The sequence below is a fragment of the Brienomyrus brachyistius genome, chromosome 8 (assembly GCF_023856365.1).
Source record: "Brienomyrus brachyistius isolate T26 chromosome 8, BBRACH_0.4, whole genome shotgun sequence".
Taxonomy (NCBI): Eukaryota; Metazoa; Chordata; class Actinopteri; order Osteoglossiformes; family Mormyridae; genus Brienomyrus; species Brienomyrus brachyistius.
The window spans coordinates 18,007,916-18,031,433 of record NC_064540.1 but is presented as its reverse complement, the minus strand read 5'-3'; the positions used below and the strand labels follow the sequence as shown (position 1 = coordinate 18,031,433).

General features: G+C 44.3%; 1 protein-coding gene across 1 annotated transcript in view; it reads right to left on the bottom strand.

The window, feature by feature from the left end:
• LOC125747759 (neuron navigator 1-like) overlaps positions 1 to 23,518 on the bottom strand; it is a 121,767-nt gene that overhangs the window by 43,561 nt on the left and 54,688 nt on the right.

Sequence of the window (23,518 nt, the reverse complement as noted above, 5' to 3'; positions counted from 1 at the left end):
ATACGCCACACTGTCATCCACTGCTTTCGGGTTGGCGCGGCCGGGGCACAACAGCGGCAGAGCGGCACCGCTGGTCTGTGACAGCACTCACTCGCCCCAGTGGACCGGCTCGGGGCGAAAGGAGCAGAGGACAGAGGGGTCTCAGCCGGGTTTGTGTCGAGGAAACGACAAAGAACAGCTGCTCTGGAACAATGAGGTGGCAGGACCCCCGAGAGGTGAGGATGGACTCTTTGGGTGGGGGTCACCTTGGTGCACACATGTGGTTTGGAAGCTATGCACTGCCTTGGGGCCTTCCTTTAATCCACCCCCAAAACAATATATTTATAAAGTAGCCCGGATCCCATGATGACTTATCACTGCAGGCTCCGTCTCCAGGGTAGGAGATGTGGCATATCCATGTGAGTTTGCATGTTCTCCCTGTCTCTGCATGGCTTCCCCACTGCAATCCAAAGACATGCAGTTATGCAAACTGTCATCTCATACTCGCCCTCCATCCAGGGGCTTCCTGAGCTTTGGGTCCTGTGTTTCCGAGATCAGACCTCATGCCTTCTGTGACCCTATACTGGATAAGCAGTTACGGAAGATGGATCGGGTATAGTATAGGGTAGGGTGACCAGATAAACATGTCAGGGAGGGCATTTGGAACAGGATTTGTAAGCAACCATTTCAATCAAAAGGACCTGGATTTGACTTAAGCACTGAATTCTTGCTGTGTGCTGATTGGTCAGTCTCCTATAATCATGCATGTGTTACTAATGTTAATATGAATGAGTCTTTCAATCAAGGAAACAAACCAGTTAAAGCACAAGAAGAACTGAACTAATAAGTCAAGTACAGGAGCCTTTCAGTTTTCATTTGTAAAACATGAAGTAGTTCAAAGTGTCCTTTCTGACAAGGATTTTCTGGTCACCTTAGTATAGAGTCAATGTCATCAGGTTTCCTAAAATTTCAAAGATAAAGTGATATTAATGATCCTTTATTCCCATTTGCATAACTACGCATCTAGGTACATTGGATCACTTTCTTTGTTGGCTCCACCCTGCCCTTCATGAGACACACATGCAGATGAGAGCAAGCTTGGGGGTGGGGTGGCGCATAGCACAGGCTCAGCCAGCAAGCAATGCCTCTGGAGCTGGGGGTTAAGCACCACGCTTAGGGGCCCCATACGGTGACTATTCTGCCGTGGCCTGGACTCAGACTGACCACCGGCACAGAGGCTTAGGCTTCCTTTTCAGGAAATTTAGTCCTAGCAAACAAATAAAGTGCATTACCTGTACTGTACAGTTTCTATAGCAGCTCAATACGTAAAAGTTACACTTGTGTTCACTGGCAGACCTTCACCTTAAAGCAGAAGGAAAAACTGCCTTAAGTCATTCTGCACACAGATGAAAGCTGTTTCCAATCAATTGATATGGATGTGTCAAGCTAAGAAACCCACCTGATTATAATCTGCCAATTCAGCAGAAGCCCCCCCATCACCAGCAGCCCCAGGATTTGCTTTTCGCCAAAAAAAAAAAACGTTTTTTTAAAGCCGGGAAACCCTTGCAGAACCAGAAACAGATGTAATGGAAATTTTACCCAGTTTGCACGTGTTTAACCCCAATATGGCCAAACTAGGTTTGCGTGTCCCCTTACCCCTTACTAAGCTGCCCTCCTCCTACAGTGTCTGATGCCTCGTTTGTCCCACCCAGTTGTACAAAGTAACGAGGAGGTTTGAGTAATTCTGGCAGCACTGATCTGGCGGTGAGGCTTAACTCACTTGTAGTCTCTGAAGTGTTGTTTTTCTTTCCGAGAGACTCACAATGAAAATCAGCCGCTACAGCTAATTGGTGGGCTGAAATTTGGAGGGGCGGAGCAGCCATAGATGAATGGACAGATGGGTTGCAATATGTGCTGCTAGACGACTTGCTGTGCAAGTCACTGAGGAAACAGATTGCCATGACGCCGGACCTTCCAGCGTGCAAGCATTCAGGCATTAAATTTAAAGAAAATGCAAAGAAACCACTGTGTGCTCAAAGACCGGAACCATTGCTTGCAAATTAAACACTGAGTGACATTTAGGTACAGGCAACCGGTGTGGGAGGGGCCAACAAAAGGACCACCTTCAAATCTCACGTCAGATGACCTTTCTCAAGAAAAAGCATTGACCAATAGATTTCTCATGTGCAATTATGAAGCTCCACCCACTGTCTGATTTGACTGCTGACGAAGGCTAAACACCTTCATATGGCTTTAAATGGACGTGATGACTCCAGTAGCGTGATGACTGACGAGGCAAATTCTGCTTCAGCAGTCTTGTCCACATCTTGGCAAGTGTCCCAGACAAACCAAAGCAACATCTCCCCCCATCCCGCAAAAGCTGGCCTGGAGCAAATGCTGTGATTACTAGCTCTTGTCTGTGCCTGAAGGACTACATTAGATTATATCTCAAACTAGAGCTGGTCTTGATCCTACATGCCATTCCAGCAGAAGTCTACATCAGCAAGGACTCCACAATGGAATCTGATGTGCCTTACTTGAAACAGCCGGACAAAGAAACTCAGAATAACACTATTCATCCATAACTGATAAATATGCTGGTCATAGTGAGATGAGGGCACATGGCGGTGGACCCACTGGATGAGAAACCAGTACAATATCAAAAGAGTACAAGAAGCATTATCTTAAATCACCCTCTCTCAACACCCCATTCCATAACACCTTCAGTATGCAGCTATTCCTTTTATACTGGTCAAGTTAATAAGCCCAGACTCTGATGTAATTAGCCGGAAGCTCGTATACATGTGCCACCTTCACTGGCCTTTTACTACATGGATCCCTCCCCCACGTCGCTTGACCCGGTAAGCAAGCCATACTACATCTTTCCAACACAGTCATTTTTTCCATCTAGAGGGTTATTGCTGTAGCTATATGGCCCACGATAACTCACCGACTACTATAAAAGCTTTGTGCCTCCAACACAAAGCACATGATGTAAAAAGAAGTCGCGAAGAATGTTATCGCCGTAAAGGAGTCCATAGCATTATTAAAATCACAGCATATAGCTTTATCAAAGTTATTAGTGTGTCTTTATTAATCAGATCCAAAATAGTAAAAAAGCCATTTTCTTGGAAAGCTAACATAACGGAATATTGTTAAAATAACTGACAATGCAACTCTAGTGAGTGGTGCAAGGATAAGAACAGACCAGTCATATTCCATTGAAATAAAACAGATCTTTGGTTTCTGGCTTGAGATCTGTGTCTGTGTATCTGAATGTTTACTTCGTCTTCTAAAGCACGTAAATGAGAACAGGCTCGTGGTCAGCAATTATGTGTTCAGAGAATTTAAATGAATGTCATCAATGATGTTCATAATCCAACAAGCACTGCCAAGAGAGTTTATTCTCATTGACATAATGTACATTGGCGTTAGCATTAGTTTTCATTGTGAGTCAGCCTTGCGGGGACTTTTCAAAGCCTGATGTTGGTTACATATCTGTGCATCTTTCTTCCCTAGAACATTGTCTATGGAGACTATTGAGCAGAAATGTAATTCAACAAGGGTCTGGACTTGCTAACGTTTAGCAGTTATGTGACAGGGTTACTGTGCTGGGTTATGGAGTATATTTTCTTGTATTGCTTAGCTTAGCTTAGGACTGGGTATTGCAGTATGGAAGCCTGTTCTTCACTGGTCATGCTTGACTCGCACGTCTTTACAGTTGACATGAAGTCAAATGACTTTAAAACCAATGACGAAGGCAAGTTTTAATAGATCAGACAGGAAAGTACTTGGGAAAGTGTTTAAAGGAACCATTTAGAGGAAATGAAGTGTCAATTATCTCTACCATAAAGACAAGAAAGACGCAGGTGAATAAGTGCATATTCACTGAGGAGCTCATTATACACAAAGCTGGCGAGAAACAGGAAGCTGCAGCAATACTGAAGAATTCAAGCCTCGAGAGAATGATGTTTGACAAGGAAGGGGGGGGGGCGATGGTTAATTCCACAGGACTGGGTGGGGGGAGGAGAAGAAAAGGTAGAGCATGGAGAAACCCAACAGCCAGACAGCCTTGGGCTCCGGGTTCCTGTTGTCAGTGGCTGGACTCCAGACTCGACGGTTGACGTTGCATGCGTGCTATCGATTCGAACTTCAGACACTGGGAAAATGTTTTGGTTTGAAAGATGAGGGGCGCAGGATGGGGGTGGGGGGGGCATTAAACTCTCTACAGTCCTCCACGGTTTCAGCACAAACTGAAAGCAGCTGTCAGACCTCTCCGGTCTACCCTGGCGTGCCTCTGCTCGCAGCTGGGCGGCCTGATCTACACACATTAATAGACTATAATGGGAGCGATCCTGCCTTGCTCACTATACAAAGAACCGTCCCTCCCCTGTGTCCCCCCCCCCCCCCCCCCCCCCCAGTGCAAAATTTGACATTTGATTGTCGTAATTATTTTTCAGTTGTGCCACCTTCAAAATTGTGTTTATGACTTTTAACAGACACATGGTGGAAAAAGAACAACGACCGTGACCCAGACCTCAATTAAGCATATCTTGTATTAAGTTAGACCCGGCTTGTGTCCAATGTGACTTAAATTTTATCCATTTTCAGACCTGGAAACGTTCCCGGACTATGTACCTCACTCAGTGGAATTACTGTAGGGCCTCTTCTGGGACCAGAGCCAGCAGCCTTCAGGTTCTAAGTCCAAATCTTCAACAGTGACACAACCGGCTCCCCTGACCTTGAAAAACGCACTGGACCTTCATTTCTCATTACTAGGGTGGGGCAGGTCGGGAAAGGCTGACCCTGTGGCTTAGTGCCCTCAAACTCTTGCCCCACACTGCTGCAGGAAATCAGCATCAGCAACAAAGGGCTGCTCTACAGGAGACGACCACAGCCAGCACCCCGTAATTAACCAGGAACTGTCAGGGAAGTCCTGCAGTCTTGATGTAACACACGGAATGCATTAACTTCTCCGTTAGATAATTTCTCCATCCACTAAAACGCTGGCAAGCAAAAATAGAAATGCATTTGAACTCTCTTGATTCTCTCTACAAAAAGAAACAAAAAGAAAAGTAATCATGTTCCGACTGAGTTCAAGATGATTAAAAATGTCGGTACAAAACTAATATTTGCAAAGGCAGGCGACCAGTTCTTATCTTTGGGTGATTAGATCGTCAAGACCTTATGCATGTGGACTTCAATTAAGATTGGAGAATATGTGAAACATATATGTATTACAAAAAACTCAGGATAGGTATTCACTCCAACTTTTAAAAAAAATCAGGACAGTTAGGAAACAGGATTTCAAAATCTAGGCTCTTTGAAAGTGCACATATAATATATTCTACTTTAAAAAATAAAACGTATAAGTCCGGGCTTCATATATCTGACCGGAATCCAATTTTTGAAATTCTCAGGTGGTATCTCGTATTAAATGCTGGCTTCCTAACGACTTCTGTGAAATATGGAACACTAGGTAAATTAACAGCTGGTACTTCACTTCACCATCTCTGTGACTTTGAAGATGGTGCAACTCTCCTCGACTTCCTCTGCTCCTGTTGTCTCATCAACAGTCCCTCCTTACCTCCCTACTTCAGCTCCATGCAGGAAGGCATCTTCATTGATTTACTACAAGACCTTCTAAACTCCTGTTCAGTCCTCTTTCTAAAAGCCCTAAAGAATAACAGTCATGTTAGCAAAAAAGTAAAAATATCAGAAATCATGGGCCACTTTAAACCAAAACATGGACTGGGGAAGTCAGTACCGGGGTTATATTATTTCTTGAGACTAGAGAGTCTATAGAGTCAACTTCCATTCTTTGACTTTAACAACCAGTGACAGAACTCAAGGTTAATATCTAACAGATGTCTGTTAATAATTACTGTGGGGCGGAGATGTGTGTTTTCAAGGGTGATGGGTTATTCTGGTATCTGCTCAAACTCAACTGCTTTCTTTAAGCGATAATTCGGGGATTAGCTTAAACCCAGATGATGTTTCAATGTTTCAAGTTTTAAGTGTTGACATTTTGTAAAATGTATACAAGGCTGACCCACGGGGACCAGGCTCTGGCAGGATAGTGTCATCTTTACCTGTGAGCAGGATGGTTCCTGAGGCTTCTGTTATCTGACAGAAGGAGTTAGCATGCTCACAGACCAACAGGGGCCTTTCTCGATGGCTCTCCTTAGCAGGGGGAAGGCGGACACCTTGCAGTGAAACAGGATCGTGGCGTTTCGCTCATTGCCCGGGTCTGCTGGTCGACATCACTTGCTTTTAAAAGGCGTGACTAAATCCCTCTAGCGTGAGCTGTGGCTCAGGAGGCAAAACCACGAACCCGCAGCGGATAGAGGTCCGTAAGGGCCGCTTTCAAACCAGAAAACAGGTTCGACTGAAGAAAGGCGGTTCTACTATGGGATTGATGCATTGCTGAGCTTGTGTCATCGCAGCATAGTGCTGTCAATCAAACTCTGGGACATCAGCATCAGCATGCATGGCGAGGAGAATTTAGAGCCATTTTCTCATAACATATGTCATTATAACAAGTATCCTATTACATATGAGTTTTATTATAACTTGATTAAAAACAATCTGATTTTGCTTCACGCCTGGTCATAAAATGCAATCATCATATACATTGGCCAGAAATCAAATATTTTGCAACTTAACTTGAAAAATATACTTATCATATGAAACGGCCTCTCATTACGGACACGCTGTGGCATCGCTTACTCCATCGCTCCACTTGTTGCTCATTCCCAGGGCTCGTGCCCATCCTCCAGCTAGCAGACTTACACAAACACTCTGTTCGCAGGGTTTTTTTTTTCTCCTTCAAAAGACAAGCCAATAGCTTGAGGAGAAAAGCCATCAAACATCCTGTGTGGTCTCCTTACTGCTGGTCCCTATGGTGAGTGAAACATCTCTCACTTTCTAGTGGGACAAGGTAATCTGAGTCACACTGCACAATTATAGTCAGAAACATATCACTGTATGATGTCTCCGACGTCTACAGCTACTTCAGGCTACCTTAATAAGAATACCTGTCCAAGAATGTCTCTCCATATTTATTATTTACAAATTCCCTTTAAAATGATACTAGTTCGTACGGTTCTGCAGATTCTCAGTCATAAATAACATGAACGGCACGCTTTCTGGTTTGTTAAGACATCTTTGGGTACATTGAGTGTTTGGGTTTTCTTAATTAAATACGACTTTGGTAATATGACAAATGCTTATTTTTTAATTATTGCAGAAACAATACACTAGGTGTTATGACTTAACAAAAAATAATCAGAGTACAATATACTTTTCCCCTGTCACGTTGGGGATGGATACCGGTTGCTCTTTAAAACAGTCCTGTCCATCTCTTTGTCTGCACAGTACTTTTCCCAAAACAATAGGATCGCTCCGCTTTTCTTGCCCACACGTTTCTCCTGACCCACCGCATCCCCACCGTGATTTACCTTCATCTCACGGACGCTCACTCTTCCGTGACTCTCCAGGGTTGTAAATTGTTCCCATATAGCCAGTCACACATTACCCCCATTAAAAGAGACTCCGTCTAATCCATGAGGTGCCCCACACTCCGTTTCTGTAAACTGTCCGAGCTGAGATGTAATAAGCTTCAATAACGAAGCCCGTGCAGCGCATCCTCTTCCCGGCTCTACACAAAGCAGCCTAAGGTGCGGATACAGCAGCATCATTTTACTGTACGAAACCCACCATATTCGTATACTCATCCTGCTACCTTAAATGATTAACTTAATCGGGGTTTACAATAAAGCCAATTCATGTACACCTACACCGGCTCCCCCCCTCCCCCTGATTCAGCTGCGGCGATCAGCGCGTTTTCCTGCGGTGTACCTCCCTCCCCCGATTTACCTTGAAATGTAGTGCACCGTCCTCCCGGCTCTCTGAGCCGGCAGCTGCAGCATTTTCCCACCGAGGACGCGTCCGCTCATCCTCCCGTTGCTTGGTCCGCTCATGGGGAGAGCATGCTACGGATCTGCCCGGAACAGCACACGTTTCCCCACTACGCTACCATGCTCTGCTCCATTCAAATAAGCTGGATAAAAAAAAATCAGATCCGCAGCCCACTCTCCCCCATGTAGAGAGAGACTATAGGCGACACCCCCGAATGTGCCTCCCCTCTACACTTCCTTCTACTGATCGCATCCAGCTGTAAAACCCAATGCAATGCAGCGTGTCCGCACAACAGTGCCGAGTCATGCTTATAGTCAACACAAGGTATATTTCCTATATTTTCTCCCTCCCTTCTCCCCCATTCTTCCAGTGTTCTTTTGAATTAAATTTTATTGCGGTTTACACGTTCTTTTTTTTGTTTGTTTAATCTTGGAAATCTTAAAATTCGTTCGTATTTTTCCCCCCATTATTATTATTGTCTGGCATGAATTTTGATGTACTGCGCCGGCACGTTTTACAAACTTGATTTTAATTTGTGCCAACGCTTTCACTGTACGAGGGGTTTGTGGGAAATAAATCGCAGCACTGTTGTCAGCTGGCGCCTCCGTCCACAGCCTCGTCATTGTAACCATACAGAGATTATACGCATTTTGAAGAGACCCACAAAACAATAAGGGCGCATTCACAACAAGGAACAAGCTGGCTCTTCTGACCGGGAATTAATATTAAGGAAGTAATGCATTCGCTGCCCTCTCCCTTGAACCATCAGCTCTGCGATTCAGAAACAAGAAGGTTATTGAAAACTCCTCTGTTGCCCGCCCATGCCAGGTGTGGATGGCCAGAGTGTGTGACAGGCATGCCCGATCAAGGCACTGGCAGTACCAACACTAACCATTCAACCCTGACAGAGATGCAGAATACAGCTATTGATACTGCAGAACACACCTCCCCCAATAGACAAGCACTCAGTGGGCTATTTGGGGTTTCTGCTCAACTCTGCAAGGGGAAATTAGATATTAATACAGAAAAATAATACCAGTCTACATGTTTAATGGAAGAGCAGCATTTCAGGTCCAGTGTCTTCCAGAGGGGGTGTTCCATGAAGCAGGATTTTCTTCTTAGCAGGATAACTTGTTGGATTTAAGGTAGTTTGGGCTAAATGGACTTTATCTCCGTTCACTTACATTTAGCCCAGACTACCTTAAATCCAGTAAGTTATCCGGCTAAACAAGAAATCCTGGGTCGAACCAGCAGGCTCTGTGTCTATGAAGTTGTTTACAGGGAGGACATTTTTACAGTCACACCACTAACTTTGAGCTGTTAGGTTGTGCTAGAGGTGAGTAGTTTAACAAACCAACGGTAACTTTTGGATGCAATGGTTCCATAGCTGAACTGGGCTTAGATAACCCAGAAAGAGCACACTTAAGTATAACAGCGCTCTCACATGTACGTCCTCGGATCATAAGGGGATTTTGCTTATAGTAAGGAATACTCTTCCTAGGACTTGAACCCATAACATACTGTTATGAGCCTGTTGCGGAAATATCACTGACTGTTACCCAGCACTTAAAAATGCAGCCGCTGCGATGTTCAGATAAATCCACTCCATAGTCTTACATGATGCCTAAGCAAACTCACAGACTCTGAAATTACCAAGGAAACAGCACTTGAGGGGCGGAGGGGGGAGTGAGGAGGGGGAGGGAGAAGGTAACATGAAGGACTAAAGTAGGGAAAGCAGCCAATCGCAAAGACGGGACAGAAAAATTTGAAAATGTCAGTAGCGGACGGAATTTTATTTCACAAATAAAATTAAAGGATTTCAAGTTAAGCAGCCCAGACAATGGGCAGGAAGACAAAAGCATCATATAAGCAAATGCTGGATAATTTATTTTTTGATCACTCTATAATACCGTCTATATCCATCTCCATCCTGAAAAATCAACAAATACTGTGAGCCAATACCAACGCAAACACTGACTATTACTCTGTTTTCTTTAACTTCTTTAGCATAAAAGCACAAAAACTGTTTTAGAGAGGCACATGAATCTTATTTTCGGGAGTGTTCCGGAAAAGTGCCTACTGGAAAAAACACAACTTACTAATTAAGTATTCAGTCTGAAGCCAAAACAAACGTAATGCACTGATGCTGCAGATGTTGCAGATGTCTACTAGCTGACCAGTCACATGTATTTTTAATAATATTCCAAACAAATTTGGACCTTCTCTGTAGGAAAAAAGATGTTATTTTAATCATTTTTTTTTTCAAAAAGCAGCCAATCATTTTTTAAAAAATTATAAAAAAAAGATTATCATTACAAAAAGAGGACGTTTTCTAAACTAACTTCAATTTCCCAGTAAGTTCAGTTGGGTGACTTCCTTCCTCCAGCTCAGAATGTGAATCATGTCCCAGCACACAAACACACTGACCTATTTCCATCTGTGCGCAGAAACGTGAGCAGCCAAACCTGCATGCAAACTCCTAACCGTTGGCCGTTCTGTCAATATTTGCGGTCGGCTCGCTGTGATGGACCTACGATTGTTTGTCTGCCGCTCTGACTGAAACATATAACAGCCTTCGGGACTGGTGATGGAAATAACACCAGATGTTCCAATAAAGGGTGTTCCTCTCGCAGACGAGGGTCGTTGTAACAACATCAGCTCACCAAGAATGTATCTGCCTGCTGCAGACTAACTGCTGTTCTCATATTTGCCCACTCGCTGTTTCCTCTATTGTTATCATTTTTTGCTGAACATCGATTTGTTCATTTTTGCTACACCTTCGTTTATTGGTTCTTTGACATCTGTGGATCGTTCTAAATCAAAAACATCCAATGATATTAGTTTCTGGAAGGCATCCCCTCACCAGGAAATTGTGTACAGTTACTCCAGCTTGAAAATCTCCCCCAAAGCCATGTATCACTGACTTCCTCTGCTCCAGCATGATCATGTTTGAAGGATCAGCGAGGATGATGTTACAGCTAGTTTTCTGTTGGTTCTCTAACCCTACAGAGTCGTCTGGGATCGTCCCATGTGCAATAATCTTAATGTCAGACCACAGTAGTTGAATGTGACAGTCATTCGCTGATGATCTTGCTTGATCTCAAGGACATCCATGGGAAAAGCAGCCACACTCAGGGTTACCCAGTGGGAAGTCTCACTGCCTCATGCCCTGACCTGTATATGCTCTCTCCGCGTTACACTGGTTTCCTCCAGGTCCTCCATTTTCCTTTCATAGTCCAAAGACATGCGGTTGGGATAAAAGGCATCTCTAAAATTCCCTAAAATGTATGACGGTGCGTGTGTGTGTGTCCTGTATTGTGCCTGGGAAAGCCTCCAAACCCCCCCCCCCAAATGATTGCGTACTTTATAAGTGGGTTGGACCTTAGAAGATGGATGAGAGAGAGAAAGAGTAGCAAACTCTGCTGGAGAAGCATATTTACCATTTGAAAAGATGCTCTGAAGCCTCCAGGCTGGACAAGGCACAGCCAAAAAAGGCTGGGATTCTTAGTGCATTTTGTCGTTTGATTGACAGTATCCCTTTATAAGGAAGATCTACCTGCTACCTCTGTCCTGCTCCACCAGGCTGTGATGTCATTTCCTCTTTTACTTTTCTCCTGGAACACCTCTTGCTGTAGGTTGCCCTTTGACAGGCCCGTCACATAACAGCAATGTCTATATGTATATATAGACCAGAATACCAAGCAGGAGGGCCTCCCACAATCACATACCGAATGGAGAGTGGGATGACGGTGTTTATGAGAATCTGTCCTAACATCCTGACCACATGACTGCATCTTCTCCAAAAAAAAAGAAATCAAAGGGTAAAATCAGCAGCGATTCATTCGTAAATTAAGAAAAGCCAAAGCAAGCTGATCTCCACCAACCATAGTGAACATTTACTGAGGTCCTGTGTATGGACCCACAAATTAGGAATCTTCAGTTTTGTTTTGTAGTTCTGGATCAAGAGACAGGGGACAGTGGGTTATATTGTACTTTACTACATTACTATTGTAATCAGGGCGTGGTCTATGGGACAGGAGCACAGGTTTGTGTTTCGTGGAGCTGCATTAGCCTGGTGGTCCCCCTGGAGGGGGGCGATCCGGCCAGGAAAGGTAATGCAAAGATGAGCTGCCCAGGCGTCCAAAGGCAGACCCTGGTGGTGCGTTGAAAGCATCTGACGTGGCCTGTAACTTCAATAGCACTGATGTCCTTTGCCAAGCCAGAGAAGACGAATGTTTTCTCTGTAAAAGTACTCTGACCTCAAATTTATATTTCCGGAGAAATATCTGGTGAAGATGGACCCTTCAGAATTTTATAGTTCAGTTTTGTATTTTGAATCCCACTGCATGAAACCTGTCACCCAGAATTCCAGTAGGTCTGTTTCATTATGTTACCGCTCACTGACTGAAAAAGTGATTTGAGTGTAGTGAAAACTCTGAAGTATATGGAAGATGGACTTTTTTCTCTAAGACCATTAACTTTTTAAAGACCCAGAATTGCAGACAGCAACTTTACAGTGAAAATTGCTTTATAAATAATGGCTGAAATTCATTTCTGGCTCAACACATGAGTGCTGTTTGCCTCACTATTTAAATGTGAGTTTGCATTTGCAAGTTAAGGGAAAACTGATCCCAAAAGCTACTGGGTCAGGCCTGCTGAAGTGGAACCGGGCACGTAATCGGTTTCATGCATTCCGCAAGAAAAGATAATAATGCCTTCTCCTCCCATCTAGATTTTTTTAATGTTAGGGCCAAAAATGCAACTGATTTCATGCTTCTTTGCTCTATGCTGTCGCCAGTCGACAGAGAGATGCTGAGGCCAGATGAAACCATCCTCATTCAAGCACAAAAAAATAGGTAAGAATATTATGTTAAATGATTGTTATTAATGTTTTTTTTAGAATGAATGAATGTTACAGTTTTATACAGCACTTTCCAAGACACCCAGAGCACTTTACAGAGCCAATCGGGAGCCACTTCAGCCCCCACTGTGCAGCCCCTACCTGGATGATGCCTCACAGCCATTCTGCACCAGTACACTGACCACACAGTAGCTAAGGTGGTGAAGGGACAGGAGAGAATTAACCAGTTAGACATAAGGGATGATTAGGAGGCTGGATTTGATAGGGCCACAATGTGCAGTTTTAGCCAGGACATCAGGGTACCAATCAATGATTAATTTATTTCCTATTCAATGATGTTTTAAGCAACGCGACGGTTCATTGGGTAAGATGACTGTATCAAGCTCCAGGGTTTGGGGATTGATTTCTGGCCTCGTACTTGTCTGAAGACTTTGCATGTTCGTCCCACTCTTTGTATAAATTTCCTTCAGCATTCTGGCTTGCACAGTCCACAAACATGCAGTAAGGTCCAGTGGTGGCCTGCATTGACTACTGGACCAGCATTCTGTTCAGGGTGTCCCCTACCGTGTCAGTGGTTATGGAAAATGGGTGGACATTCTGCACGAAATCCAGCTTGCAGAGAACTGCACAAGAGCAGATGCAGAGAAGTAGATCTCCTGTTATCCCAACCATCTGCACTGACCCCATACCCTGATAACCCCACGGACAGCAGACTATATTAAGCCTACAGATCCAAAATACTTCCGCAAAAAGAATCAATAAGAATTGAAGTCAATGCGATGCTCAAATAAAACATCAACACCATGAATCAGGAAGGGAAGTGAATTCTTATCAAAGCCCATAAAATATGGCAGTTACGTCGCTGCAAGACGGATGGAAGCTTATAAAAATAACAGATTACATCCCAGATGGCTGGCAACATAAACACTGATAAATCTATGCAGTGCATCTGATAGATATGACCGGGGTGGGGGCACATGCCTCGGACAGAGTGATGTATGTATCTGTGTATGCATTTGTGTGTATGTGTGTCTTTTTGAGCTTGCAGGCATATGAAGGGATCAGGCTCTTTAAAGCTTATTCTGCATTTTTTTAGGAAGTTGCCAAATCGCTTCTCCATTCAGATCACTTCTGTCTGTTTTTGTGCCGAATAGGGTGGGGTTGCATTTATTGCAATAAAATAGGAATCGGGAAGGAATACCCATGAGTACGGTTTAGCTCTAAGTTAAACTTTAAACTTAAATGTTTCCCTGTCTGCCTGTTTGCTGCACTTGTATAATAATTTCAATGAGATACACGAGACACAGAACTCCCTCTGGCATAGAAATAAAGACTCAAAAATTCGCAAATCTACATTACTGACTTAAGGTCTCACACACACATGTTTGTATGTGTACAACTCTCTGTGGTCATAGTTGTTAATCCCGAGGACTAGACGTGATAAAACATTGCAGGTGTAGTTTCACTGTTTGACCACAGGGGGGCACAAGGAGGTTGAAGAGAAGAAGGAAGTGTTTACAGGCGTCAGTGGTGTGCCGAGATAAATGAAGGCTGCAATAAGACAATAAGACTCAACGAAAAGCAGGTAAAATGGCAACGGCGTGAATCATTTTGGGGTCAGGAACGTGAGGTGAGGAACACAACACCTCGCTGGCCTCCACCATGTGTGCGATACTGTGGGCAGGAAATGGGTAATTTGTTGAGAGCCCTTACACAGTTACTAAGGTGGTCTAGGAGACCTCTGAGCTATATAAGTAAAAACAGGAGGCCTCATTAAACCCATTTCCCTTTTATAGATGCTGGAGAACGATATCAGTGATTCAGCTCCCTCACCTTCCCTCATCAGCTTCCCATATCCGATCCATGGTTTCCCCGTTCCTTATAACTTAAAATAAGGGGAAAACGTGAGTTTGATAGGGCTTCTTACAGGTCATTAAGCAGATATACTTATATATGTTTGCTTTATAACACTGACCTAAAATCAACACACATGTCCTTTTCTGCTTCTTTGGGTTCCTCCTTATAAATGCTTTATTCACATACTGAGAAAAATAAAAAACTTCTAACCAGACAGTTTATCATTCATTTTAAGAAACTCCACTTTGAAGAGTATTTAGGTAATTAACATCGCTAACTTGTGTGTGTGGCTATGTGTGTCTCTAAGAGGCAGCAGTCAGTCTATTGCAGGGAGTGACTCTGAGTATATTAAAAGCTGAGTGTATGAACATGTGAGTATATAAACAGCCAAGTATAATAACCGCCGAGTATACTAACGACTGAGTATACTAATCGCAGAGTATACTAGCAGCTGAGTGTATCAACGGTTACTCCTGCGAAAAAGTATGTATTTATAAACAACAATTTCTGCCCCATTTACCAGATGCCCTGTTTGCATTATGGGTGTTTAAATGTTTTCGCTTAATATCTTAAGAAATTGCTCTTCATTAATGTTATTTAGCCAGAAGATCTGTTTAAGGCCAACAACATTCTTGTCATTCATCTTATCTTTGTTATTTGCACAAATTAATGTGTAAGAACTGATAAAAAAAAACTTTCATTGTGCCCTGAAACATCTGTCATGTCATTTTGTGTCTATAGCGAATAAGATCTGCTGAAGAGTAATATTTAACGAACAGCAAATATTTAACAGCCAGATAGAGGTGATCACTTTCCCACTGATTAAACAGCCCAGGGACTAGAATGAAGCAGGTGTGCGGTCGGCTTGCAGGGAAAACATCCGTAGCGTCGGAAAGCTCACACACCTCCTGCAATAAACACGGCAAACACTGACATAGATTGCAGGTTTACAGGAGGAGAAATTAGCTATTTCAGATTTTATCCTCAACTGTTTGTTTGTAGTTGCATAAACAAAGAACGCATGCTGTCAAACTAAGAAGCTGTCCTTTAATTTCGATGAAAATTTCAGTGTACTGTTTTCATAGAAAACAACGGTAACCCGGCTGAGAACTGCCACGAAGACACAGCTAGCATGTGCGAGCCATGTGCTTGACTCTCATCCTGTTAGATGCACTTTCCCTCTCTGCTGAGCTAGAAAATGATTATGTATAAAGCAAGGGCTGCAACTTGCAGCTTTGGGCAGGTGCTGTGAAAGGAATCAGGTCACACAAGGCCACAAGACAAACGGACGACACCACAGAACTCCTTTCAGATTGTTTCTTAAAGAAACTTCATCTCTTAATGCACTGAACAGGCAGCTTCCATTAAGCCCTTTTGTGTGGCCTTACTTTTAATTACTCTAGCAAAGTTTTGCTTCTTGTTCCAGTTCATAAATAAAAACTGAAATGCCAGACAGAGCTTTGAGTTGTCCTGATATAAACCAGCATGGCTTTCAAGAAGGGAAAAGGCAAGCATTACTGATGAGCTGCTGAGTCACGGCCATGGTCATGGTTTCCGAGGACCCGACCAGGGGAGGCCCAGCACATTGCCTGCAGATGTGTTAAGTGCACCACCTCCCATGTGGATGGATGGAAGCTTTCTCCACCATAATGCAGCACCACAGCATAACTCTGAGTGCAGCTTCTGTGGTTTACAAGACATAAAGAAAGTTTTCATAACGCCTTAAGAACCAGGAGGTCACCAGTATTTACAATTCTTCACAATCGCTTAGTCTGACAGTCTGAGGTTTAAGTATGAGAGGGAACCAAAGAGACACAGAGCAGAGGTGGGATTCAAATCCCCAGGCATGAGGATGTGAGTCATCATCCTGCCCTGTGTGCTCTGAAGTACCTTAAATGTTAAGGTCCACATACTGTACAATGTCATTTATAATGTAAATATGCTGGGCACTCAGAATTCAGTGTTACAGTAGTGACAGTGGTGCCCCAGGGAGTGAGATTGACCTTTTGTTTTAAATTGCAGTACCAGCCAAGAATTACATAAATGAATAAATTAATATGTAAATTTTATTAATCACCTGATGGTCTATTATGCAAAGGATCCAGGAAAAAAAATTCAGCCCCTGACATGAACTCGAGACAATTCTGTCTTGATTTGCATTAGAAGTCTATAGACCAGTGTTTCCCAACCCAGTCCTTGGGGACCTGCAGACAGTACATGTTATTGCTCCCTCCCAGCTGGTAGCAGAAATGTGGACTGTGGGAGCTAGGAGGGAGCAAAGACGTAGACCGTCTGTGAGTCCTTGAGGACCGGGTTGGGAAACAGAGAAGAATTTCTCGGTCACACCTAAAATCCCAGTAATATTTCAGATTTCCACGTCGAAGCCTCTTCCGATTCTCTCTCGGGTCTGTTTACAGGAGCGGAGCCTTCGCAGAAACATTCTGCATTATAATATACAGAGTAAATGACGGGGTGATCCCAGTCTTTCTAGGTGTCTAATTCCAGCTTAGACAGGAAAATCTGCTGCTATGAAAAGATGCAAATGGAATGTTTATGAAGGTGAAATTGGAATCATATGTACATGATGGTGGATCATGTGCTGGATAAGAAACACTGTGAATGCCAGATAAGCTTTGTGATTTGGCGTAAGTCATCAGAACACTAAACGTGACCAGCTACGGATTCATTACATTTTGACAGATTTCTCCATTCAGGACAACGGGAGTCAAATGCTTCTTTTGTATCAAACAAATGCAGCGGCTGTTTCCTTTGCCACTCTTCTTTTTATGGTATCAGCTATTTCAGTTCTCCTTGGATTTTAATGTTGGCCCAAACTGGGATCCTATGTAATGTCCAGGGGCAGCTACTTTGATTGACTCCCTTTCCCAGAAGGCACCTACTAATTAAATGGCTTCTGTTACCCATCACCCAAGCCAGTTGAGGGAAGACTGATTGAGCACCTCCGCAAGGAGTGTGACTGACTGGCCTGATTCTTGTCGAGGATCCTCACTGTTTGCTTTGGGGTAATTAAGCCAGCCGAGCTTTCAGTGGATTTCCGGGGAATATCTGACAAAAGAGAGCCGTCGTATTGCTCATCACCTCCAGCCCTTTGGTCAGAGGGAGGCGGCCAATCTTGGCTTTTGAGGCAGGAGTCACTGTGGATGAGCGCCTATTCTAAGCAGCGTAGCGCGTCGCTAATTAGCATGACATCTTGGACTTTGATGGCCGCGCAGAACAAAAGAAGCCCAGCCTCAGTTGTCAGGCAGAGATCAGCCTTGACGCTTACAGGGATCCTCACGAGACGCTCCTGTTTCACAGTGGCACCGCGCCACCTACAGTATGGGCCTGCAAAAGATGCAGAATTGCACACTTCCCACAAATTTGCAAACAAATGATCCTCACAAGAGACCACGACCTGCCATCTGTCTTTCCAGAAACCACCAGGGTGACCTTTAATAGAGCTGATGGTGATGGAGGGCTTAGATTAGACCCTGGACAGGCACCAGGGGCCCCAGAGACAGACCTGCCAGATCAGGCATTTTCTCGCCGGATGCTCAACGCCAACATTAACCGTCCTGTGACTCTGCTCTGAAAAACACTCACCTTAAACAAAGGACAGAGGACAGCCCACACCCCTACCTGCATTCGCATGGTACTTTTCTTAGGGGTGGGCAGTGGCACCACAGCGTCTTTCCTGTTAGTGGACATTCTGTATTCATTTATTTACATCTCCATCAAACTAACAAAAGAACCCTCAGTTCCGTAGAGGGGTGTGGAGACGAGCGTTAGCATTCGTTTAGTCATTGCCATTATTTTGATGCATATGTGTCACTCGGCAATGTCCTTTGGTCATATATTAATTACATCCTGGAGGTATGAGCACCCAAGCCACCTCACCGCTCTGCTGTAATCGACACCTGTGAACATGCATCACACGTTGCTGTTATTGTTTCCTGTCGATGCAAAATGCTTTTGCCACTAACATTTAAGACGTTCCGCCATTGTGTCGGCGAATGTGCTTCAGCGGACCTCTCCGTGCAAACACACGCACGTGCGCACACACACTCACACACGTACACACAAAGACGCAGACACGTACTGCGCCTCACCCCACTGTGGTTCTGAGGAGAGGGTTGCCGTGGCAACGCAGCCCGGGCTGCATGCGGTGGTGGCGGGTCTCTCCTCCGCCAGCGCTGTCGCGTGCGGCCAGCTGTGAAAGCGTCTCGCAGAGAGAGATCTTCATTATTACCGCTCCCGCCGAGGGCCGTGAGCGCTGGCTAACATAGGCACCCCAGTGCGCGTTCTAAAGGGGGGGGGGGAAGTGGCATGGCCATTACTGTGCTGGAAATATGGCTGCCCCCATTTCATTTTGCGGAAAGCATTTCAGTTGTTTTCGCTCATAAATGATACAAATAAATGATCCAATAGTGGTAATCAAGGTGCATGAAGCTTATTTCCTCATGTTGAAATGTAACTAAATTGCACGCCTTCATAATTGTTGGAAAGAGAAGAAGCTCGCTTCACACCAATCAGACAAAAGCCACGATGCAGGTCAGCTTAGGCCCAAGAGGAAGACATGAGATGTTGCATCTGCTGCAAGAATTTAGCCCCATGTTGCATCATTTCTACTGCAGGGCATGGAAATTCTCCGCCGAGCCTAATCCAAAGATTTCTACATTCAGCAAGAAGAGAGGCTTCATGGAAAATGACTGATTATCAAATGTTCCACCCCAATGAGCATGACAAACATTTTCTCCTCTCTAACAATTTAAAAACACACGCTGTATTATTATTATTAATTATGGTGAAAGAGACCAATTTGCCCAAGTCATGGACAAGGTGAGTCATCTCAAAATTACAAGCAAGGTTGTCTTTCCAACAAACAGCCTGACAAATCAATGGTCTTTCAGGTTTTATCCAGTTATGTTTCATGTTCCTGAGTGCTAACAGGTTCACCTCAGAAAATCAGAACAATGGTCATTTGCATGGAGTCACATGACTTCAGTCAGTGGAGTCTGGCACATTACAAGTACTACTGCAAATCTGCAGTCGCCATGTTGCAACCAATCACACACTCAGTTCTATTGTTTCTATGGAAACGCAGGAGGAGCTTGGGAAAATGATCCATCTCTAGTAGTAAGAGAGCAGGCTTACATTTCAAAGGTTTTTTTCCCTTTCCCAGGCCTATGATCCCAAGCAGACTTTAAAAACGATCTTGCTGCTACATGCAGGTTTCTGCTTGCTTTCATCAGATGACACCAGACACACAGGACAAAGTGAGTTTGGCTATGTGCCCAATTCTCTTGTCGATCTGCGTGACATCATTTAATGGAGAACATTGTACAGTGCAATGGCCGCGTTAAACAAACATGAATTATTACGGATTAATATGCCATTTTCTGTAAAAATGACCACTATTTTTGATTCACAATAGCATTAGGTTAGCCATAAATGGTCAGCATTTGAAATAACATCCATCTCTTGCATTTAATCCCCGTTCAGGTTAATTTCTGTGTATCAGCAGTAGTTAATTTACAAGATTGCTTTATCAGAAACACTCAGGCAATGCAACTGTAGTCATGTTATCTTTCAAAACTGCTTGTCCAATGCAGGGTCACAAAGTGCATCGTCACAGACACACAAAGGGAGACTCGTGAAGGGATATCCGTCCATTCCAGTGTGCACACACGACAAACGACTTAAAGAAACCAGTACAGCCACATATTTTGGGCTGGGGAAGGGAACAGGGTTACCTGGAGAAAAGACACAGGGGCAAAGACACGATCAGCAATCAACCCTCAACCCTGGTATAAATATGGTCAATTCCTGGGTTGAACCTTGTCAGTCCTCCCAGAAATTCTGCAGTTCTTCTGTGAAGAGCAAAGTTTCTTTCACCTAAGGCGACCTCTCTGTGGAGACTAACAACTCAAGCGGTGAACAGCAGGTGACCTGACGCTAACATGGTATCCATGGTAACTCCAAAACCCCATTGACACAAAGGCGCCAAGTGCTGAGCACTGAAGGGGGGTCCTAAGATGGCATGGTGGGCCCTGCTTTTCGTCTGACATGAAAGAAAATGGAATAATGTGCTCTAGATCGTTCAATTGTTCTAGGACACCCCAGATATCATCTGCGACTGATCTTGCATATACTGCTGCTGTCTAATGAACAGTTAAGCCTTGGTTCCTCCGTGCCCTTGAAGAGCTGCAGTGAATTATCAATTTCTCCTGCCTGGGGAGCTACAAAGCTATCAGATGTCCTTCAGCAGTTTGGCCAAACATCAGCGGTTCGCCAGCCCATCTGCAATTGCGTCACACTCAATTTGGAAAATGGACACATTCTCCCACTTCAGTTCTAAGTTTTCATAACGTTGAGTGTGACGGCTGAATGGACAGTGATCTAGGCCTGTGCTTCCATTTAGCTCAGCAGACATCCATAATGACCAGAAGTGTGTCTTCACATCTTTGCAACACTAAATCTAAAGGATTTAGAGTATTACACTTTCACCCTGGTTGACATTTCCATTAAATACGCATCATTTTACTTGTGTGTGGAGATTACACTGTCAGGATGACGGCTCTGAAGACTGAAGCAGCCTAAATCTACATCTTGTTCTCTCTCATCCTCTGATCTTCGTCTTTCTCCCCCGACGTGGCCCCTTTGTCAGGACAAGAGCTAAACTGCAGGTTTTTTAGAAAGCTTCACACAGAGCTGCAAAGCCACGACAAGCACAACCTCAAAGGACTGGTCCGGGTCAACGAGGAACCCACCACCCAGGACAGATCTTGCTCAGGGCCACTCGGAGTCGTTGACGGTTACCGTGACTGAGCACCGCTGAGGTTCGCAACAAAGAAAGAATGCATTAGCTTGCCACTTTCACAGGTGATGTTTAGTTCAGGCCATAGGATTAGTTTCTTTCATTTTTATTATCACTAACCAAATGAAAACTAATTGTTCCCATCTACAGCTGGCTATGGGCCACAGCAAAGACCTGCGATCCCATCCATGATATACCCCAGCCCTGTGCCCTGCGATAGACTGGCATCCCATCCAGGGTGTCCCTGCCTCATAGCCTGTACCTCCTGGGATAAGCTCCAGGTCCACCATGACCCTGAACTGTCAGTGCTTGTGAAAGATGAATGTATCAATAAAGCATCAGCAACTGAATGTATAAATGTGAGGTGCTATTTCACAGGCACGGATGGATGGGAAAGCAAGCTAAAGAACAAGACAGACATCTGGGGCCGCTGTGGCCATCAGCTGAGGAGCTGAATGATGTGGTACAGCATGCTGTGGAGCTACAGTACTGTCAACATTCTGACATTCCCACATCCCACCCCCATACTACAGTGATGACTATGAAGGACACACATTGAGGGACTACAATGCTGCACCTTGTAACAAACAATGCCTATGGGATCATTTCCACAGTTTGGCCAGGAAGCTCACTGCTGCTTGTCTCCAATCAAGCCTTCTCTGGAACTGGGGAGGTCAGGAGCATCCCTGCTTCTGAAGTGGAATGCGCACGGCCCCCAACTCTCACATGACAGCCTCTTACTGGTCATGCGTCCCTGTGACCCGATATGACGCTGATATCATCTAGGAAAGAGCAGACTTTGCTTCCATTTTTTTTTTTTCCAGAATTTACCACAAAGGAAATCCCAGGAGCCTGCCTTCTCACATCATCCGTCTGCATTTTATGCCTTAGAAAGGAAGAATATTACCCTCTGGGCACGCCGATCGAAGGTTGGTCACATTTCCAAACAAAGCGAGCAGGAAAATTCCCTGTGGGGGGGGGGGGGGGGCAGGGCTGGGAATGAGCTTACGGTCTGCCCTCCTCCGGCCCGAGATTATCTTTGTAGGTTATGATGATGGGCTGCTTAAGTGCATTAACAGGCTGTCAGTTGGCACCTCAAGTACATGTGTTTATTAATAAGCTCGGCCACCAATCCTGGGGTACTTTCAAATGTCAGCTGTCATCATTTCCAAGGTCATTTTTCACCTTCGAGGGTCCACCGCGGAAACACTACAAGCATCATCCCAGTAACGGCAGTGCAAAACCAAGAAATGTACGGAAGATCCATCCTCAGAAACTGAAGGGGATCTCAGCTTTACTCTGAAACATCTGCCTTCATCTGTCTGGAGCAATAAGAAAGCAAGACTTGCAGAAATCTCCCCATCAGAGCTGGACCTGCGTAGGTTTCATGCTGGGACAACCTTGACATAATCCCCCTCACCATAAAAATATGTAAAACCTGATAGATATAATGTGACAAATACCAAAATTACTTATCAGGCATGGGATTGGAACCTGGGACCTTCTGATCACACACAGCACTCCTCTGGTACATGTACATAGTGTGTGTTTAGTGTAGTACAGTTTAAGGCAATGTTTCCCAATCTGGTCCTTGGGGACCCACAGTCAGTCCAGGTTTTTACCCCCTCTGAGCTCCCTGCCAGACAGTTCACATTTTTGCTTCCTTGGAGAAAGCAAAAACGTGGATTGTCTGTGGGTCTCTGAGTACCAGATTGGGAAACACTGGTCTAAAGAATTTTTTTCCCACTGTACCCAAACAACAGCATGTTATGTCTGGTTATGCTCAGATAAGATCCATTTTTTTTGCTTCATTTGATAGCAACTGTGACTGACAGGTTTTTAGAGGGCGTGAAATTACTAAAACCACGTATGTGTAGCTTAGCGTAGGTTAATAGTGTTCCATCTTCCCTCTCCTCACAGAAGCACAATTCCGCTGCATCTGTTATGTCTGATATGCTTGGAAAAAGACAGATTTCCCACCTCCTCGGGTCATGCGACTGACAGGGCGGTTGCAGAAATGAAGCAAAGCGTTTGGAAGAGGTAATATGTACTGAATACATTGATATACTGTAGTGTACAGACGC